Genomic DNA, 24,936 nt, shown 5'->3' on the forward strand with positions numbered 1-24,936 from the left:
GTTCTTAGATAAAATAGTGAAGGTATAACATTAATTTCGTAAATCGTTTCAACTTTCTCTAAAACATCTTTAGACAGTAAGTTGTTTGGCAATTTTTTTTTACGGTGTAAGTACAAAGAGACAAATAAATTCAAAGTGGGAAATGGTGTAGATGATTTTCTTTGACTGATTTTTAAAATGGAGGTTAAGTATGTTCTGATCAGTTTTAACGATATTATTTCTGAAAAATGTAATTATAGTAACGATTTTAGTGAATTCTCGCTGCAAAGACCTATGGTTAAAACTTAAAAGAGAAAATATTAAATTATAATTTACCCAGAAAAAAGCTTTGTCACCAGTATTATGAGTATTGGACAGTGACATAAACTATTGAATAAAAATACAAGTGGTTTGGTTTATTCTTTTTAGTATAGAAATTAAATTTCGAACATAAAGTAGAGATTGGCACATGAACAGGTATATACTGTATAGGAAATAGTCTGAAAGCATTACCATTTAATATTATGATCGATTTTATTGATGAATTGCTGAAATATATATATTTATATAAAGTTTATAAATGTATGTGTATTGTGAAATTTAAGCTATAATATAAGTAATCGAAAAAAAGAAACTTATATATAGCTAAAAATCTAAAAAAAAGTAGATACTACTAAGTATACTTGTAGTTGAACCGTGATATAAAATATTTGACAGAACATAGTTCGAACAATTATTTTCGGAATTCATATATAATTTACATAATTGTCATTCATCAATATTCTGAACAATAGAAGGATATATAAAAATAATTGCTTGAAAATTCAATGATTTTCATAAATCATATGTAATAAATATGTACAAACAATATTAAAAATAAATTGGATTAATTTCATTGAATTGTAGTCATAATTATATAAATATTTATATTAAAATGGTTCATTTAAATATGGCATATTAACAATAATTTTTGCAGTCGTATGTCTCGACAGCGTCTCCGTTTTACTATCCAGTTTAATCTATACTTAGCTTCGTATACTTATGCGGTAAAAATCGATTGGTCACCCGTACACTTTATAGTTGTTAATCTCATCGTGTTATTGTTAACTCATTAACTACAATATAACTATATTCTCTATACAATATTACTACGGTACATACATATTTTAAAACAGAAATACCTTTACAATGTTTTTAAATTGAATGCTATGAGAGTGAATTTAGTGATGTTAGTATTTTAAGATCAAAGTTAGAAAACAACATAATTTTTTCGGTCTACACCATTTTTTTAGTTCTATTGTTAAATAATATCGACAGATACGTAAATGATAAACGACCTTTTAAACAGCTGATGCGAAAACGATGTATAACTCAAAAATCGAACGATATTCAACTACCTTACAAAAAGGTCAAAATTAACAATAGTGATGCACAAACGACAACCGGTGTATAACACATATGTTTGGGTTAAGGATTACTCGTCGTTACCTACTCATTTGAAGTTCGAATCTATCATTTCTAAAATCTTTTCATTTATGAATTATATTATATCAATTATTTTATTTTATTTCATCAGTTTTTTTTTTATTATTAGAATTTGGATTTCATAGCATTTATTAATTATTAAATGATACGGATAAAAATAGCATAGAGAGCTACAATTTGTTTTATGCACCAAGGATTCTAAATATGCAATTTTATTTTGCTGTTTTTTGCATATTATTTGAAGTATTTTCAATTATATTTTTGAAGTTTTGGTGTTTTTTTAAGTATACACAATATTCTAATAACCAACGATAGCGTTTGTCTTTATTCCGTCTCCCATATTTTAAATATGTCATGTTCATGTATCTATAATTTATTTTTGTTAGCTTAAACGTATTTACTTATATTTATAAAATTAATTTTTATTATGTACTAAATATTACTTACATATAATATTCATTATTATATACATGGAATTTTTATCTCGTATAAATGATTATAATTTATTTATTAACAATTATTATTTGATATCACACCTTATGTAGAAAATTAGTTCATCATCTATATAACCAAAAATTATTTTTATTTATATAATATTTTATATATGTATATATATTTTCCAGTTATTATAATAGTATAGGTGTTCTACATTAATTATTGCGTATAACTATATACCTTATACCTAACAATTTATATAACCAACAATTTAAAAAAAAATTTTGCATTATTATATTAATATTTACGCTTATCGAAAAAGTTTGCTAATTTTAAAAATGTAACCATGTCATCTTAAAATAGCCTAGTTGGAGATGAGAACGGATTTAAAATTGGAACGAATATTCCTGTATAATAACGTTTAGAACCACCGTCAATACTTCATGATCCGGACGTTATAAACGGTAGCTGCTGAATATTTCATCGGATTCCAAGGGTCCATGACAACCGGCCCGATGTCACTTAATGACTTTTCTCGCCAGATGCTTTCCAACACAACGAACCGGACAATATCACATTACATTATACTGACTTTACAATGGAATTTCAGTGTCTTTCATTTCATCACCGAACGATGATTTGGTAAACGACAATAAACTAGTGAATATGAACGTATATGAGGAAATAGTAAATTGTATTTATATTCGGTATATTAAAAATTTGTGAGTGTATACGTGACATGAGTACAAGTTACATAATATTTGAATCATTTTTTATATTATTTTTTTAATAGACGCTTTATCGTATTGATATTGGTAATAAATATGTATTATGTTTTTTTAAATGTATCTTTTAAAATAAATAACATTATTCTTCAAATATCGATAATTAAATTAAGAACAATAATAATAAACGAACTTTTGTAAAAATTTCGAAGGAATTTAAGAAAGTATTTTAATTGTTTTTCAAATGTCATTATTTTATTATTTTCAAATTCAATATGAGAACCCCAACACAATACTATGTTGCAAAACAGTAATTTATGGCAATTAAAAAAAAAATAATAATAATACTCTTCAATAAATTCTTTACAATATTGATATTGATAATTAATTACAATTATTTAGAGAGAGAAAAACGATCATGTCATTTGCGATTCCGACACGAACATACATTTTATCAATAACCTAAAAAAGCTTGTAATAATGAGTTTCAATATTTAGTACTACTTTTAATCTTCAAAACTTACAACCAAAAATATTGTATTTATATTTATAATTATAATAATTAATTAAATATTTTATATTGATTTTTTATGTGACACGGAAAAGTTAAAATATGAATTGTTAATTTTTTAATTGGACTAAAAAGGTAGAAATTTAATTTTTCTCATAATAAATATTATAATATATATAATCGATATTATTGCGAATTGAGTACCTACCTAAGCATAATAAATTATTGTTTAGTATGTGTGAGTATTAAATTTTGATCATAATATGAAACAACAATAATGACTTACAATTTATTTAAATAGGTAGGTATACAATATTAAATTAAATATTTCTAATACAGAGTAGTGTATTTTATTCGTATCAAAAATAAATAAATAGGTATTATAACTTTGATGTATAGTGTATACGTTAGTAAAATATTTTAATAATCTATATAAGAAATCATAATTATTGCTGTTCAGAAACCAGTAAATGATGATTTGTATAAAAATATACACTCCATGAATTTTGAGGGGAGTGTTATCATAGTAAATTACCCACTATAAATGACAATTTGTGAAAATCGTATTAATAAATAATTTGAAAATGTTCATCTATTTCTAATTTATTCATGAAACTTGTATTATGTTAACGGGTATAAAATACGTATAATATACATCGTAATGCTTTTTCTGAGTTTTGTATAATAAAAATTGTATTTTTAATAGTATTATATAATCTATAAATAAGTATAAATAATTATAAATTAAAGTCAACTAATTAAAATGAAATTTATTATTTAAATCTTAGAATATATTAATATAAGTCAACTTTGCATTAATTAACTGACTAAAAATTGAAAATAATTTCAAGGATTAACAATGATTTTATTTGTAAATTATAATAAGTCTCTTCATTCAGTTTATTCTGGTACTAAAAGTTGATGTGTAAAATATAAATTAATGATATTCTAAGATATATTATAAGTTAAACTATACAGTATATGATTTAATGAGTTCTTAGTGTTTGTTAAAAATTAAAACTTATGTATAAAAAAATTTAATATAGATATTATAATGTATGAATATTGAATGTATTATGTACAAATATTCAGCTAGAAGACCTCATAGAAAGATGGTACATTAATTACACTATCAATAACTGAGCTAATACCTACACGAAAGATCACAGTTTAAATAACTTAACTAAAAAATTCAGATTTCTAATAAGGTAAACTCTGTTACCTATACCTACACTATGGATAATATTATACGGGCATGGACGTTTCCGATCACAATCGTACCCTTTTACTTTTAACCAAATTTAAAAAAAGTTTATTCTCCTATCGGCCAAAATCGATTTCTTTCCTTTTAGCCTATTCACTTTCCAACTAGAAAGATTTAACAGTTTATGGTTTTACTTATAAAAAAATATTTATTCTTATATGATAGTTATCATTAATTATTTCATCGGTGTTCGTCGATTTTAATTAAGTATATTATGTATAATCAAGAATCTTAGATCGATGGTTTATACATGAATCTAAAGACTCATTATCTTTTATTGCCAAGATAAAAATAAATATCAATAATTTATTGCATTTGCTAGTTTATTGTATTATTTTTTTTTATAAAATTGATATCAAACAAGTTTTGCAGGTTATATATTTTGATATTTTGATATGTGATTTTTTTTTATTATTGCTATGGATTAGGCACCTAATCAAATAAACATAAATATTTTATTGTTTTAAATTTTTAATAAAGATAAATAGCGTAATAATAGCGGAAAATGTTTATTATGTATAACGCCTGTTTGAAATTTTACTAATAATTATTTTTAATATCTATCATTATGATAGATAGATAGATAACAAGAGCTCTAATGTAATAATTGGTAATTAATTACTTGAGCATTGAAAAAAAAATGTGGTGAAGTTTTAACCAAATAGTTTAATTAAAAATAAATAAGTAAAATCAGTACAATATTTTATATTTCATAAATTAAGATGAATAATATTTAATCATATTAAAATGTTTAATAGTAATTAACTAATTTAATTTAATTAATTCAATTATTTTTAAAGTGAAATTTAAGTAGATACCCACTAAAAGTATCATTTGTAAGTATGCTGAACGATATTATATTCTAAACTATTTTTAAAGTAATCAATTATTCACTATAATTACACTATTATACTAGTATATATATATATATATTCCTAGTATATTGACTGAATCACTCAAGTGCAATCAGTAATACCTATTTTCTTATAAGTTGTTCTGTATAAGTTATTGATTCGTAGTAGGTATAATACTTATAGAAATATTCATATAATAATTTTCAATCTTTATATATTTTATCGACATACATTTTTAGTAATTTATGTAAATTTATTGTTCATATATTTTAAATATAATAACACATATAGATAATGTAAAAACTAATTTTACAATAATAAATTTACGTCTAGTGTGGGTTTTTTTTTAGTTTTTAAAGATAACATTTATAAGTAAACAACATTAGTAATCCATACCTATCAGTCTAAATTAAATACCAATCCAATCAATTCTTAAATAAAAATTATTCAACAGAAAAAGCAATCTATTACAAAGTTTTTACTTAAAAATCATGGCGTGGGAATTGCAATATCATTGAACCTTTCAACATAATAATATTATGTAACATTCAGCAATAAAAAAGATTTCAAAGTAATTTAATAGAATAAGCTAAACAAATATCAAGATTCTCAATTGAACGTAAGACAATGTTTAACTTTAGTTTAATATTTACATTCAGTGAAATATTATCTATATAATATAAAATATTAAAATTTAAAAATAAACAACTTTAAAAACTTTTTCATTACATTGAATTAAAATATTTGTATTAAATAAACGTATTTCAGGTTTTATGGTATTATAACATAACAAGTTAATGTCTCTTTTATTTTTATTTCAAACATGTGATCACTAATTTTTTGTTGGGTAGTACTATAAAACCATTCATAGGATAACGGAACATTTTTGACAAACAAACAAGAATATAATATATACGTCATATAATACGTATAAATAGTAATATTATACTTTTTATATAAAAAGTATCAACAATTAAATATATACGACTGAAAGCTTGATTTTTATTAACAAAATGTATAAATTATAAAATATTATAGACGAATTTCGTTTTAAATTAAATAAGGCACCTATGTGTTATTGATATTTTATAATAATTAGATTGTAATGCGCTGTATAGAACGAAAATATTTTTGTTTTCAGTTATATCAACAAAATATTATGATAAACTAAGAACTGTTTGGATATTTTCACATTTTTGAAGAATTTTTATTCAGATATTATAAGTGCAATGTAAGTTATTTAATAGGAATTTTCAACAAAAATCTTTTAAAAGGAGGCAGTTAAAATGATCTTTGTTTTTCTGAAAAGTAGGGGATTCAGTTACTTTTAGTATGTGTTTGGTCTTTGGCTGTAAGTTGTACTTCTCAGCTGGTACCAGCTATTGGTGATATTATAGGTTCCTATTTTTAAATAACGACCATATGGCATCTACCATTCATTAAATAAACGTCGTATATCCTATTCTTTGTCCGTTAATTATTAATTATTATTTTTTTCTAGAGACGTTTCTAAGAAAGGTTAAAAAATTATTGACTTTTGATTTGGTTTAGTTTAGTTGATAATTTTTTTTGGGGGTAATAAATGAGATTAAGGTTTTTATGAATTTTTTTTTTTTTACATAAAAATAAAATACATAAGAGATTGGTCAACTCTATAAAAGCTGTTGATATTATTGTATTATAAGTCTACACAAACAATATGTGTTTATTGTATTATTGAATTGTGTATTAGTTGATATGGATATTTCTTGCGATATAAGTTGGATGGTGAGTATTTTGAATACTGTTTACTACAAACTATGATACCTTATGATTCTATACAAATATTTTAAATCATAATATTTATTTTTAAATTCAGTTATATATTGAAATTTATTTCCGAAATTTATATTAAATTTAAATTTTATTAGTGACGTTTTTCGTTCGTACGAGTAAAATTCATTATATTTAATTTCGATAAGTTTAATTTATCTATTTAATAATAATAAATTCTATGATTAGTTCTAATAATTTGAATATTTATATAATTATTTTTTAAATACGAAAAATTAGAAGTATAATAATCAAATTATAATAATTAATAGTTAGATAAGAACGTACAAAACTGGTTCACAGTGTTATCCACGAGATTAATTAAAAAAGTTAATAATACTTATTAATCATATATTTTACGAAGTTAACTTACTATAATTATTAATATTGTTCATTAATAAAACATTTCATTTTTTAATTAAGAAAATTATATTTGTTTTATTTAGACCAAAAAAGAAATTCGCTCTATCGCAATTTTTTTTATTTATATGGCAAAGTTGTAGTCACTAAAACAAATTTGGTACTAGTAGCTATTCTTAATAGTAAACAACTGATAAAATTATAAGATATTAGTTAAAATTATGTGAAAAAAAAATCTTGAATTACAAATAAAAACGGCACTACAACAATATAATACGTACCATCACATAATGGATACATGCCTTTGATTTATACCATGACATTCATTATAAGATGTTTTCCACACTTTCCATCATCAATCATCAACTACAAATCAGCTGTTTGATCGCTTGTCCCCGGCCTGTCAACTCCTTATAAAACCCTTCCCGGTTCTATATTGGGAAAATTCCATGTACTTCCGACAAGAAACCTACTCGACCAAAATAATCACATTTCAATAGCACTCAAGGCGGCCATCGTTGTGGTATTTTGAAAATTTCGTTGGATTATTAAAACTTCAGTTGTTTTTTTCCCATCATCTAACACGTCAAAGTTACACCATAACATTGGGTATTTAAATATAATAACGTTATATTTTAATAAAATCTTTTTTTTAGTTATTGATGTTTAAGACGTATCATTTCTCAAATAATAATTTTAAATCAGTCTTACAAAGTGAATTTAAATTAAAAATATTTTTAATATTTCATACGATTAATTTAACAACCATATATTATACATTTCTAATATTGTATTTATTTATTATTATTACGTTTATACAAAAGTTTATTTACAGCTTAAAAAACACACGTTTATAATATTTGTATACTAAAATATTTCCGTGTATGGAAAAATAACTTGGGCTGTTGTCTACTGTTTTAGTTTTAATTTTAACTATTAAAATAAATGAAATCCAAAAGTAGTCTTATTGGACATAAAACTGTATTATAAATTAAACACACTTCTTAGTTGTATTTAATTAATATTATATTGAAATACATACCTATGTTTATGATTTGATTTTTTTTCTCTCGAAATGTCATTAAAATCGTCTAAATCAAACCCTGTAAATAGTGGTTGTATGGTGTACTTATAAATAATTAAGTTCTTCTATAACTTTTGGTTATGACATTAAAATACGTAGTATTTAAGCCGATTGTTTTATAACTAAATATTTATTTTAACGGTAAAATTCTAATATTGTAATATATGATATGATAATATGATATGAAACATAATATTATGTAAAAAATTCAATTTTTAAAAAAGATTGGTGCAAGAATTTTTAATTATTTTAGATTATTATGCATTTAATTTTTATTGTGTTGAAAAATCTAGTTCAAATATCAAAAAAAATAAAAGAAAAATTGTATTAAATGCATCAAAAAAAATTCTCTTCAACTTATAATATTATAAACACCACATACTTCAATAACATGTTTGACTTATATATTATATAGTGAAATCTATGGACTCTGTTTATTGAAATTCTCTGTACAGTAAAGTATTTCATGGAACGATAATATTTCCATTCAAACATGTTTCTATTTAACGAATTAACTTTGTACTATTTTTCTGAATCAATTTAAAAACTATTACCTATATTATAGTATCTTTATAAAGTACTCACTCTTCAATTGTACATTAAAATATAACAATATACTTAAATATGATCTAGGATAATCATACCTAACTAAATTGTATTACAATAAATTAGATTAGTACATTAGATTATTGTTATCGATATTATATGTAAGAGATACTCTAATAATAATAATAACAAAATAATAGTATCAGTTGTCGTAATTTTCTATTTTAAATTTCTATTTAATGCATTGTTTTCTAAGAACCTTTAAGCTCATTAAATAGAGGTTTAACTGTATCTTAGTCGTAATAAATTATATAATTTAATATTTTTATCGTTTTAAAATATTGAATTGAACTATTACGCTGGCTACCATACGATTTTGTACGATGCATCTTTTTGGGAACACGGTTGAGTACGATAATCAATTAACTTTAATATTTACCCTAAAAGTCAAATGATTGCGTATAATTTACTGTGCAACGTTAGCACATTTCATTTTTTATTTGTGATCAGTAAAAATTAAATTTTGAAAAAGTTTCCTAAGTCAAAATATTTAAAAATTATAAAAGGTTAAGATAATGAATTGTAAAAGTGTGGGACGTGGATATTCAATTTAAAATTGCATACCTTGGAACCGCTTAAATAACTCAATTGTTTGACAAAATGTGTTATAAATTATAATATTCACTAGTACCTATTTGTCATAAAAGTAACATTTTGTTCCGAAGTAATACAAACAAACAATTTATTGTCGGAAAAAAAACAAAAAATGGCGACAGTGCTTCAAAGTTGCAGATGAAAATCGTACGAAATGGTGTTTCACCGTTTACGCCAAGTAAAATATTATATAAATAATTAATAAAAGCGTTGCTTCTTATAAAATATTATCTACGTGTAATGAAATTTTACTAACATAAAAACGAAATAAATACTTAAAATATAAAGATTATTAAAATCTGGGAACAGGAAATTAAAAACTGTCAACTAGTGATGGGTATCAATCGTTAGAAAGTAAACAATTTTGTGGACACACGCGTCCAAAAAAAAAAAAAAAAATATATACAAACTTTATTTTTTATTTTTATGATGCCAGAATCATATTTTTAAACAGCTTATACAACCATAAAGAGGTGACAGGCTAGTAAAAATATAGTATTGATCGATAAGACTGTTGTATTTTGGTCTTCATATTCAAACTATTCATAAGTTTTTAGATAAAAAATTGTATAAAAACAAACATTTCCAACGTTATCAATACATAGAATTTACCTATGAATTTATCAAAAACTAATAATTTAGTATTTAAACAAATTTTTTTTTATATTCACATTATACTCGTATAGTTTATAAAACGCGTATGTATGTATGTATGTATGTTATTATTATATAACAAATTTAAAACCCATTTAGCCTGTGAAATATTAATAACCACTCTTTAACAGAATACAATTGATACATTTTTTTTAACATTTTCTTAAATAAAAAAAACATTACTAAATTTCTCAGAAACATTTTTCTCACTTTTTTTCGGATTTATTCCTTATAAATAACTGTGATACATAGTATAAAGCTTATTATGAATGCTGTATTTTAAGTGTTTCCCAATTAGATAAATGATAAAAGATAAAAATAGAATATTTTATTTACAGAATTTCTATAAGAATATCATTTAGTAAAAATACCTGGGAAAATTTAAAAGTTCACTGAAATAAATTTTACCTAAATGAATTGAATACCTTATTCAAGAAGATACTAAAATTTTTTATTGAATAAAATGTATCTTCAACAATAGGATATCCACTGAAGGGGCGTGTAGGTGATTATAAACCTATTCCTCTCGAAAATTGTTAAATAATAAAAAAAATTACTAAGTATGGAAATACTATTATTTATATCAAAATACAAGTATGTATAAATAAAACACAATAATTTAAAATAAAAAAAATGCAAATAATAGCTATACTAGTGTACATTGTTCACTTAAAGATTACATTGACAAAATGATTACTTTTTATAAATTTAATTTATAACACCAAAATATTTCAGAATAATTAAAAAGATCTTATAACAATATTTTAAAATTATCATAATTTACCAAATGCAATGAATAAAATATTATGGTATTTATTTTTGATATATGATCATACTTTTCAAGTCTAACGAATCGTTTTTATTTTTATATTATATTATATTAGTTATGAAATATAATAATAATAATAAACTTACCTACCCGTATTTACAATTTACGTGTTATTAAAAACCTTCTACGATACACAGTTTTCTTACATACGTAAGTGCGAGCGTTACACTAAAATATTGAGAAAGTTTTTAAAGTAGTGGTTAATGTGTTAGCATATATAAAAGAGGAAAGTTGAAAAAAATCATAAATGTGCCAAAAAAAAAAAGTTTTTGGTATGTTGTCGAAAAAATTGCCAGATGTAATGATTCATTGCCCATTTGTAAGTATGGCATAAATCTTTTAAACTTTATTGTTTTTAGAAAATCTTTCATACGAAGTCAACTTTGTTTTATTTTCTCCGTATTTAGTAAGAAATATATTTTATGGTTAGTTGAATTTGTCTAAATATATTATTTTATTATTTGTTTTATACACTTATATGGTATTAAAAATGTACAGCATTGGCAAATTGTTATTGTACCTACTACCTACTCTTATAGATATTTATACATTACATCATCTTATCAAAGAATTCATTCATATTTATAAAAATGTTAGGTAACTAAAATTAACTTTAATAGCTTATTAGTTGTATTACTGCTTTAAGACTATAAATCATTAATCAATGGATTTCAAACCATTATGGATAGTGTTGTTATTTTTGGATAAAAGTCGATAACTCTCTACATTACTGTGTAATGGCACTGTGTGTGACTGTTGAGTTAAAACTTAACTCAAGACACGAATAAATATCTATCTGAATTTTTTTATTATGTGATATTTATAACAATTTTAGCAGTTCTAAACGAAGGTAAGATTTATTTATCGTAACTAAATAGACAGCTAATATTATTATTGTTATTTTTATTATCACCATAATTAAAGTTTAAATGTTGATGAATTGTTAGTTCCACGATTATCTTTAAAAACGTAACTAACAGCACGTGCCTAAAAACATACTATTAGCTTGTACATTCCGAAGATTTTTTTCACTGTTAGTTGAATGTTTATAAAATATACGAATCCGGTCATTTAAAAGTATTTTTTTTTTTATTACTTACATTAAATTATATATATTTATGAAATAGTTATTTTAATACCATTTATTTATAGATTCCCCATTCTGCCATACAAGAAAACTCGTGCGCTCAATACGGTTCCAAGCAATTTGTAATTTGCAATTTGCAGCAAGTTTAATTGTTTCTAAACGTCTACTTGGACATAGAACTACTGCTTAATGACTTTAATATGGGTTTGACGACCAATTCATGTTTGTTAAATTTTCCTAAGCTCCGAGTTTGGCTGCGTACTCAGAAATCGATTACCAATGACTATTACTCATGACTATTTGTCTTGTATCAATATAAAGACCATAGACTTCACTCGCCATATCAACGCTGAAACGATATTGCGATATATTTTGTTTTTATTTTATCATCGCCCTGAAATCAATCGCGTGAGTTTTATCGATACATTTTATACTAAAGGATCAGTCGTAACTATTACTGGATTTTTGATTTGCACGAATAAATCTTTTATATTTAAATATTAAATACATGCATTTTTTAGGTAGACACAGTATATAATCTCGTGAAATTACAACTTACAGCCATACTGTAAGTAATAGACACTGTGCTGCTGCTGTTTTTTTGAAATGAGTTTGAAAAAATATATTTTATAGGTATAAAAATAAGATAATTAATTTACATAATTCGATCGACAAAATAATATTATCCATAATATAACTAAATAATATATTATTTTTTTTTTAAACTTTTTGATTAAATTTAATAAAAGTGCAATCGAGTTATTACTAATCATTAATGAATTTAATATCGTTAAAGTCTTTCAAAATTTCCTTTTTTTTGACTTGAATAAAACAGATAGTTACATTTTGAATTAAGTGGTAGCGTTGAGTAAATTTTTATATAAAACCCGTGATAAAGTCGATAAATGTTGATATTGAATTTTAAGTATTGGTTTATATACTAATTTAAAATGTATTCTTATTTTCAATAAAATAATTATTCCTATTATAGCTAACTAACAAAACTATAAGTTATATAGTATAACTCCTATTGATTTTTTTTCTTTTTATCAAAGTATTCAAAAATATTACTTGTTGGGGTTGTTTTTAGACCTAAGATTATTTGACTGAAATTGGTTATAATTTATTATTAAACGAATGTTTTCAAATAATGGTCTTTGTTTTTCAAGTTAGACATATTCTTTATTAAGGAGTACTTCAGTTTTATATTTGTTCTTTTCTCTAACAAAAAAAAAAAAAAAAAAAATGAAAACAAACCCGTTAAAAAAATAAAGAAATATTGTTAAAAAGTGCATAGCTTTTAACTTCTTCAGTCCACCTTATAATATATGTGTTTAAGTAAATAAGATTTATGTACAAAAAATAATCTATAAACAATATTTTTGAATGTCAGTGATGTATAAATCAATAGTATATTTGTCATATTTTAAGCTAAAAATGCATTTATGGTATGTATGTATATAATATATGAAATGCTTACAATTTTAGTCTGGTATAAGTCACGATAGCAAAAATATTATTGTATATGTTTTTTACGATATTGCCTTCATTATGGTTATTTAGTGTGTTATAAATTTATGTACATATTTGGTCAAAATCATAGTAAATAATTCATGGTTAGTATAATGTTTGTTAACAATTTAATTTTAACCTTACATAAATTCTTTAGGGTACCTTGAACAGTTTTTATTCAGACAGTCGAGAAGTTTTCGTCAATGAAGCAATTATAGATCAGTATTCAATTCAAATAGTATAATTAAATTTGTAGGTACTCAGAAATCCACGTCACAGCCAAACACAAGAATCCATTTGAAGGGGGAATTGAGATTTGAAAAACATAGGTACTCACAGCTTGGATGGAAAACAAAGCTCCTCACTCTTAGTTCTTAACACTGCCTTTACCGATTGCCATTAACGTAGCACACATAATAATGGGACTTTTTTTGGGACAGATGCCAAAAGTATCATGTAGACTTTCTCTTTCTTATAAACGAAATGAAAAACGGAAGAATATTGAACAGATATTCAACATTTTCACTGTATAATAGTAACCACGTATCTAAATAAATAATAGTAATATAAATATCTTTTAAGCGATATAATTATTAAGTTTAATAAAATTTAAAAAAAAATTGAAAATATTTTATTTGTTTTTAAACATTTTTATAATTTTAGTAGGTATTATGTAAATATTTATCTAATTATAATATATTAATTATTCAATTTTGAGTATTTGTTCTGAAAATGAATGAAATGTTATATAAATTTAAAGTTTCACAAACTCAATCCACTGCATATTTGTATTGGTTACGAGTTAATACTATTAGATCAGTCAGTTTAAAAGCATTTATAGCTTGATTAAATTATTGCTTAATGTTTAAAATACCATTATAAATATTCATACATTGAATGAAAAAAAAGGAAAAGTACATTAATAGAATTTTGTACTAATTACCTACTACAATATTATTTATTTGTGTTTCGATTTTTTGGTGCATAATAGATAGAATAGATAAACCTACGGGTATTCAAAGATTTAAATAAAAAAATAGAACAATGTTTGGGCGTTCGTAATTCGTAGTAAACCATTATTATCAGGGTTAGTATTTAAGTAAAGAAAAAAATTTAAAACTTTTTAGCTAATACAATTTAAGAGTATTAATAATAATTTAAAATATTGTTTGATTTTATAAAACATAACTAATTATTGATCGTACTATTAATTTAATTTAAGAAACTAATCATAACCTTGCTTATTGTATTGATTACGAAAAACGTTTAGTAATAAATACTAATTGAACGAAAATTATTTCTATTAATAATTATTATATTATCACATGGGATTTCAAAAATTGAACGTCATTAAGGTTTTGGGTTTTTGTTTAACTAGAGTGATTTATTCGGGTTTCTGTTATTTCAGATGTACTGAAATGTATAATTCGGGTTTTGAGAGTAGCACTTCCTAAAGGTTTTTAGGAGTCTTTTGGGTTTCGGGTAATTCCAGTACAAGGCTGTTATGCTACCCATTATAATCTTTTTTGTTTAACTTCAATTTTTATAGTATTCAATTTTATTTTCACAATACTTTAATTTAATGTAAAAAAAACATATCAAAAAAATATTTAACTCATCCCAAAAGTGTATTTTTAAGCGAATGCTATTTTTAACCATTGGTGAGATTCGATTATGATCATTGTTTCTAAATTTATAATAATACACTGTAATAATGTGTCTAGATGTACGGACAGACTCATGTATCAAACCGTATCATACTCGTATATTAATTATACTAATAATTTCAACATTTGTTTTATTATTCTTATTTTGAACGAGTTGAATGATAATATAATTTCAATCAAATTAATACAAAATATCTATCTTATTTGTACTATAACACAACCATAAAATCATATCAACCTCAAAATTATAAAATATGTTTAGTATAAAATATATATTTAACTATATAAAATATCCGTACAGATTTTATTGATACCCAAAATATAGCATTCAATTCACTTCAGCATAATACATGAGGTATATGTATAGTTTACACATAAGTTTAATGCTAATAAATACTGTACACTTATTAGTATACATACAAACGTTTGATAAATATGAAGACACGTTTTACATATTATGTAATTTATTAATTAAGCTATAACATTCCAGTTAACAAATATTTATATCAACAAATATGAAACACCATGAATACATATTATTATCATAATATCGTTATGTACCTACTTAATGAAATAACTATTTAGAATGTTTTGGGGGGTCAATTATAGTTATAAAAAAAAAGTAGTTGTAACAACGCAAAATACTCAAATATGATAAAAATTATTTTCATATTATAGTATTAACATTATTATTTATTTAGCTATTAGGTCTGATAAAATTTACTGAATTAATTAATTATCAACAATAATGTTATACTTATTGTTATTTATCGTTACTTTAATCAACTAGCTTCTCGTATTTATATTCATATGCGGACGTTTTAGGAAAAATATATGACTGTATTGGGATGTATGTTGAACATACTTTAAATATATTACAATGTATTGAGATGTATGATAATATATAAATTCAAATTTTTGATATTTTGAAACTTTTATTATTTGTCATATTTCAGTTGGTTGAAAATAGCATATTATACTATATTTATTTCATAAAGACTTTTCTTATTTTCTACATATAATAGGTAACATATTACATAGGTATATGAAAATGAAATCGAATATCCTCCATTGGCCTAACAATCATTTACACAGAAGGGAGGAAACGATTATCAACTGACTCAAAATAGGTCATTTTAGACTTACTCACGAATACTTGATGTATCGTAAACAACCCTCACTATGTTTAGAAAGGGAAGTTTGTAATTTGCACCAAAATAAGGGTATGTAATCTTCACCATTGTAGGTTGTCGAAAATAGTGTTTGTAATTTGCTCCGAAATAAGTATTTATGTTGTGGATTATCAAGTATTCGATTTTTTCGTCAGTACCCTTATTGACGTCGATACTAATTATCGGACTAGAATGACAATAACACATTTTTTGGATTTCTAAGTACCATCGCTATCTAAGTATGGCGTCTTATCAGCCTCAATAAAATTGTGTGATTACACAGTATTGTTAAATATTTATTCAGTTTTGACAAAAATAATAAATTTATTATAATATTCTACGTTCCTCACATCTTTAAAAAAGTTCAAATTCACATATCATATAATGGTGGTATAAGTTAGTAAAATAAACTCATAGAACCAACAATTTAACATTTTGTGTTATTGCTGTTACCTATTAGCTTTTCATACGTCATGATCTAAAACTCTATTATCTAAAAGTGTACGTACTATTGAAAAAATAGTCAATTTGAATTTCGGTGCAAATTACATACCTATTTTTATTTTGATGCAAAATAACGAACACATTTTAAAAGCGTTGGTGAAAATTACACAATATGTAAATATAATATTTTAGGTCAATTTTTTACGCGAAAGTGGTATTATACTTTCCATCAAACACATACGTACTGCATGTAACACCTTCTGAAAATAAACATTGAAAAAAAATATGTATCCGACGACTTACTTGAAACCTTAGGACCTTAACTTCCAATTCAACATTGTCTCCTTATTCTTATACAGTAAGTATTGGACGAATTAATTTAATAAATATTATTTTCAATTATTGTTATTATTATAATTCAGTACATGTATTATGTACCAACTATTTATTTTACTTAACAAAAAAAAAAAAAAAAATTATCAACATTAAAAATGTAAAAATATAAAATAATATTAGAAAAAAATCAACAATTTATTCCCAATGGCCTCTTTGCCATAATGTTTATACGTTTTATACACAAACAATTATAAATTACCTTGTTAAATTATTTTCAAATATTACATTTTACTTCAATAATTATCAGAATCTTTGTATTTTTAAATAAAAAAGAAATAACATTTATTTCATCGAATACATTTGTTTTTATATTCATCGTTGGAAACATTAACTACAATATTTTTTTACGAAAATAGAAAGAATACTTATTGAGATTATAAAACAATCGATATTTTGGTGTATTTATTATACAATATCTAAGCATAAGCATGTTTTTAGCTATTTGAATATTGCTAGTGGCACGTCATCGTAATATTTATACAAGATACCACATAAAATATATATTATAGATTAGCAAAAAAAGAAAACTGCATAATAATAGTATAATACTCGCAGTATCCAATAATGCATACGTATAATATAACTAAAAATAAGAATGATGACCCGAAACAATCAAAATGTATATTGTTTTAAGACATGCATAATATAATATGTCCCTACTGTTGATTATTTTCACATTTTTTAAAGCATTTATTTAAATTTACGATTAAATATTGTATTTAAATTATAAACGGATCGTAAGATCATAATATCATGTACATATTTTAATATTGAATGAAATGTCTATATACACAAAATAGGTTAGGTTATGAACTATTAATAGATAAATAGGTCATTATATGTTTTCATTAAGTTAAAATGTAAACTAAATATATAAACATGTCGTAAAAGAGGTTTAAAATGTATTCGTTATAAATTATTTATATACTTTTTATAGAGACCTATGTATTAATGTATCACTTCAAATTAAAACTCATTATCCGATGCAAAATGTTTGAAGTATAAAATATGGTATAAGTACCATAGTATAATATATCATTGTTGCTAACATAAAAAAATAAAAATAAATAAATAATATTACTGAAAAATAAATAACAGGTATTTGAATACAGTTCACTCAGCATGGTGTACTTAAAACAGTTTATATTTCAATTTTATCATAATAATACTATTCATTTTTTAGAAATTAAATATACCTACGTAATAATTTGAAAGTTAAATTTAAAAATATGAATTTCTTGTGATATTAAACATTACATTTGATAAAAAAAAAATAAATATACGTATTATTAAATATTTTACTATTTATATTTTACTGTCAAATAAAATTAAATTTTAAACAGTATAAAATGATAAACAACACTTTTCAACCCTACAAAGTGTTCTCTTACTTAGTGTTAATACATTTACGTATAATTAACAACTGTAAATTTAAACCTTTTAAAGTATTATCTATATTCTATATACATATATTTTATAATTTACAAGGAAGTTAAATAACACTTTTAAAAAAATGTTATTTCTATGAAAAGTAAATTCAAAAATAAAAAATAAATACATAACAGTAGTCATTAAGTAAAGTAAAAATGTACAAAATACATTTTCACTCAATCCAAATTTCTAACTGTATAGTTTGCTCAAATTGTAATAACGACTTCACTTTTATTGTTCATAGGTATGTGTACAATTATAAAAAATACTAATACATAAATCATTCATTTTTTTAAAAATTTAATGATGTTTAAAAATAAGCTGATAAATTATTTTTTGAATAATAGTTGATAATCAAATAATCAAAATTTTTTGATAATTATTTTGAAATAGCGCTTAAAAATATACATTAGTTATACGTCATTTATACAATACTTTTTTTATATATTATTTCAATAGCATAAACTATATATTATACCTAATGAATTACTTAAACACCAAATAATTTAATATTTTAAAACGGTTAAAAAATTATCTTAAAATATGTTTCTTATATAATAGTTACTATACAACGTTTGAGCCTAGTATTCAATTTGATTTTTAAAGATTGGTTCGATTTGACTATTTTTATTAACTTTATTTCTAAAATTGTATCTTTACTAATATTATATTTAATAATAATTATTTTCTTTAAAAAAGTATTTTACTTTAAAAGTTGTACTTGTAATTCTTAAGGCTATATTTATATAATGTATAGAATTTATAAATACGTATTGTTTTAATTTCTCAGTAGTCATTATAGTTACTTAATATTATGTTTAACCTAGTGAAAATATATTTATCAATATGTAACCATTTAATAATTATAAACAAACAGGTATGCTAATTGCATTTGAGTGTTTAACTTAAATAAGTAAAACATAAGTACGAGTATGTGCTAGGATAGCGTGATAATACTATGTATACTTTCTATTAATTTTGTTTTATTTAGATAAAATATAAATTACTGCATGTAATCTATAATACAGATATTTAAGTAAAAATGCACAATACACATGTACCTACCTAATTTAGATATACTTAATTATAATATTATTTATATACAATTTTGAGATTACTGTTCAACTACTATCAATTGTATATGAATGGAGTCTGTTACAATAAATATAATAATATATTAATATTATGTTTGGTATACCTATTTACTGTGTAATCTTGATTTAGTTTTATTTACGACTAAAATTATTTGAATTTAAATACATAAACCATAAATTATATGATTTATTTTGATTGTAATAAGATAAAGTGATCATGCTTTAGTATTTATAACACAGTATATAAGTACATCAATATATTTAAATTGGTATGAAAAATTAGGCAACCACTATCTTGTCAAAAATGTTACTCAAAGAAAATTTTTATAAAAATGAACAAATTAACTTATTCGCCATTCATGTTATACAGTTTCGTATTATTATATTCATTAATACATGATAATACGTAGAACCGCTTATATTCCTAAACCACTTAGACCATTTGAACCGCATAAAGCTCTTGAAACGGTCGACGTACATTTTAAAAGGTAGTTCCGGTGACTCAAAATAATTCTATGATACCATTTAGAAAATGTTTGTTCATGGAAATGTAAATTGCATATTAGTTTATATTATATGTTTAAATGCTTTTGTGTAGTGATGATTATTATTTTTATCCTATGTAGATACATACTGTATGATACATTTTAAAAATTAAAGATTTATAGTTAAGAATCAAATTTTAGTCAAAAAATTCTAACAAGTTCTACTTAACAATAATTGATATTGTTGTTACAATTCATCATTTATATAATAGGGCTAATACTTTCGAAATCGTCTTTAATCATTGTTCGAAACACAGTGATTTATTTTGGGTAATATGGTTTAGTAGATTTATATCATTAATTTATATATTTTAGTATGTATATTAAAGTAATTTTCTATGTGTTATGTGATTAGAGTACCTTAGATGCGACCACTTTAATTTAAATTTAGTTCAGAGTTACTGAATTTAGACTATCTTATAATGAAATAGGTTTTCATTGTGTTGAAGATTTTGCTTGAAGAGGCTATATTTTTTCTCTATTCTTGGATATCTGTCAGTATTAACGTAAAAAAAAAAAATAGATGGAAGTTTTTCGTGTTTAATTTAGGATGTTTTAATCAAGGTTTGGACAAAAAGTCTTTGTGGATGTGAATAAATAGACACTGATTAGAAATTATTATCATTTCTTTTCAATATAATATCACAGAACACTGTTTTAATATGAGTAAAATGAAATAAATTCCAAATAATATACAATCTCCATAATATTTCTACGAATTGTATAATCTATAAAGTTTACATGAAGCAAATATCCTCAGAACCTAATTTATAATTTGTATAATAGTTTATCGTATAATATGTATTAGTAACTACTCTATAAATAAATACTTATGTTGTATGTTTTGGAATAAACTATTTTAAATGCTTTGAAGTTTGAAGCAATTAATATATGTCTATATTCATACATCTGTTTACAAGGTATAAGTATGCATTCAGTTCCAAATATTTACTATTTACGATTATAAAAAGCTTAGGGCTGTTGAAAGTTAACCATTTTTAAGGGGTCATATTTAGGCAATATTAGATATCGTTGTGAGTTAAGTGTAACTGTGTGTGTTGTGACTGATCATTAGTGTGTGTGAGTTCCCCGAACGCTATAAGTAATTAATGGTAGACTGTGGGCTAAGATTCTTGGAAATCAGTAACGTACATACGCGCAGTCACATGTCACATAATTTTGCGATAAAAAAAAATGTTTACATGAAAATCCCAAAAAGCGAAACAAAAATGTACCTAGTAACAAAAGTCCGATTTTCATTTTGAAAACATATATGAATTCCGTCTTCTCTTTTCTAGGTTTTGTAGGAATAGGATTTTCAATTTTTTGTATTGTTTAATTACTATAGTAACAAATGAATTATATTATATATAATTTTTTTTTCAAAATTCACCTTAATTTAGTGTTACTAAAAAAAAAAAAAAATAATAAAAATCCATTTCTTACAAAACCTAAAAAAGAGAATAAGGAATTCATATGTTTTCAAAATTAAAATCGGACTTTTGTTACTAGGTAAATTTTTCTTTCGCTTATTGGTATAAATTCACGAAAAATCGACCCGCTTTCAACAGCCTTAAATTTATTGTATTCAATAAATTAAAAAAATCTGTAAAATTACAATTTTAAAAATATTAACTATTTAAAAATAATTATATAATATATTTAATATTTATAAATTATTTGTATGATTATTTTTAATTTCCTATAAACTTATACTCAAAATATAATATTTATAATGATTTTCAATTTAAAGATATTAATTTTAATGACTCTACTTAGTTACTGTATTTCTTTAATTTTTTCATTTAGGTGGATTAGGAAACAAGAAATCACTCAAAATTTCATTTTCTTGAATGAACTAGATTATGATATAAAATATAGGTAGACAAAAATCAAGTAAAAAATTAAAATCACAAAAACGATAAAATACAAATTTTATATTATTCTTTTTAAATTGATATTTCAAAAAGTCAATTTATCAAATAAGTATCACTGTTATAATAATAGATGTTAAAATATTCAATACATAAATACGTATATAGGTATAAAAAAGAAAATGCACCAATGTAATTTTAATATATTTATACGGACATAAAAACAATTTATAATGTGGGCGTCTTACACCTATATTTATATAACTAAAAAAGTCAAAATATTTTGAAAAAAAAAATACTATATATTATAAAAAATGACAATGCAAATATTTTGTGAAAATATCAAGGTGGACGATACAAAATATAGAAATCAATTTCGTCAAAAACTAGTTTAGCATAAAAATTTACATTTTTCATATTATTTTTTTTTTATTATTTAGACAAGACAAGTGCCAGCAATTTGACCATCCCACTAAATAGAATATTAATCAGATCCAATTTGCTATCAGAAACTTTAGGGGTGCTAAAGTGTAAAATCGAAACATTGTTATTTCTTCAAAAGGTGATGACAGACACAAAGTAATAATAAAAAAATGCCATACATCATTGTAAAATCAATACATTAAATAATGGTCGGTTAATAAACCTAAAAATTTAATGTAAGATCCCATATAAACTGTTCTTATATCTACTTTATTAAAAATACATTGGCAATATTATTTTTTATAGCATTTGAAGTTAGCATTTGACAAAATTCGTCAAAATGGCAAACATTTATGCAAAACTTATACAGACTTGCAGCTATAAAATATATTCGTTAAAATTTTCTTTTTATATCTAAGATTTGAATAATTAATACACGATTTTTTGTAGCCCTTTTTGGAAAAAAAATATATAAATATAATTATTTTTTGAAGGTATTTGAAATTTAAATTTGGGCAAAATTATATATTTAAATAACGATGTTAATTATTTTATTATTATTCAAAAATTCGTAAAGACTTAAAACCTTTACATAGCTATATTATGAATTCTATTACATTCATTGGTATTTTCAAAATGTGTAAATTAATTTTAAACTATTGGCTATTTATACTATGTTCCCTATACTACGCTCAGGATCTAAATTGTAACATGGACAACTATAATGTTTCATAATAATATTATTGTACAAGCCAAATTAAATGAAAATAACAAATTAATGATGTATCATCAGTATTATAAAAAAAGAAACATAATATAATACATTTTCATAATACTGATACATCATTAATTTGTTATTTTCATTTAATTTTGCTTTTATAATAATATTGTTTTATTATTTGTTTATTGTATCATAAGATATTAATAATTTAATTTAAGAAAAATATCAAGTTTGACTTAATTCAGTGAAATTTGAACATTTAACATCTTATTCGTGTCTTAATATTATTTCATAGTGATATTATAAATGAATTAGAATCTGTTTATACATTTAGTTTAAAAATATTTAATTGAGTAAAAAAAAAATTGTTAAATTAAGTTTTATTCCTATTTTCAAGAAACCATATTGTGACAAATTTAAAAGCGTATTAATAATTCAATTAAAATTTAAAATATATAAGAACCCTGCAGCTAATTTCTAGGAAAAACATATAAATAGTAGATGCACGTGTGTTAAAGTTTAGAACATGTATAAATCTTCGAGAAGGTCATAAGGTAAGGCCAAACTACAGGTTTACTAATTTTACTCACAAGGTAAAACTTATATGTTTTCGTAAAATATTACACGTTTAAATTTGAACCAAATGAAACTAAGATGCATGCAAATTATATAATTATTCTAAAGTTAAAATTATTATTACTATAATACTACTGTATATACATAATATTATTCAGACTCATTAAAATAAATACATAAACAAATAAAAGAATATTACATTTAAAACATAGACATTAGTATTTTAATAAATAGTAATAACCTATTGATATATTTTAATAACTTAAATAACATTTAATACTAATAATAATTATTATTCTCTGACTACCTGTAGGCATTACATGAATTAAATTAAATTATAATGAAAAATTTATAATATGTATTATATTAAAAATGTATACATTTATGTGACCATAACTATTGATAGAATGAAAAAATATTCCCAATTTTGAGCAACGATTTTTAAATGTGTCATGGTAATTAAACATAATTATTATTGTTATTATCTTTTGTTACATTATATGTTAGTAAAATATAAATTAGGTATTTATTTATATATTATTAGGTATATATTTATTTGTTATTATACTATATAATTTATAACATCGTTGGATTATACAACGCATATATATATATATTAATAAAGCTCATATAAAATATAAATGTAAATAGTGTTTTAAATTATCTAATAAAACGTAATAACTGTGTAACTATGTTGTTAATTTTTAAAAAGAAAAAATTAAAAAGAAACGTGTATAAATATTATAAAAATTATCAGTTGCATAAACACTCCAAAAATTCTTTTTACTATTATCATAAATGA

General features: G+C 22.8%; 2 protein-coding genes across 5 annotated transcripts in view; both read right to left on the reverse strand.

The window, feature by feature from the left end:
- LOC114124466 (DNA primase large subunit-like) overlaps positions 1 to 24,936 on the reverse strand; it is a 238,416-nt gene that overhangs the window by 108,950 nt on the left and 104,530 nt on the right. The window lies entirely within an intron of this gene.
- The window catches only part of LOC114124462 (basement membrane-specific heparan sulfate proteoglycan core protein), a 132,875-nt gene that overhangs the window by 63,344 nt on the left and 44,595 nt on the right, over positions 1 to 24,936 (reverse strand). The window lies entirely within an intron of this gene.

Source organism: Aphis gossypii, chromosome 2 (genome assembly GCF_020184175.1).
Source record: "Aphis gossypii isolate Hap1 chromosome 2, ASM2018417v2, whole genome shotgun sequence".
Lineage (NCBI taxonomy): Eukaryota > Metazoa > Arthropoda > Insecta > Hemiptera > Aphididae > Aphis > Aphis gossypii.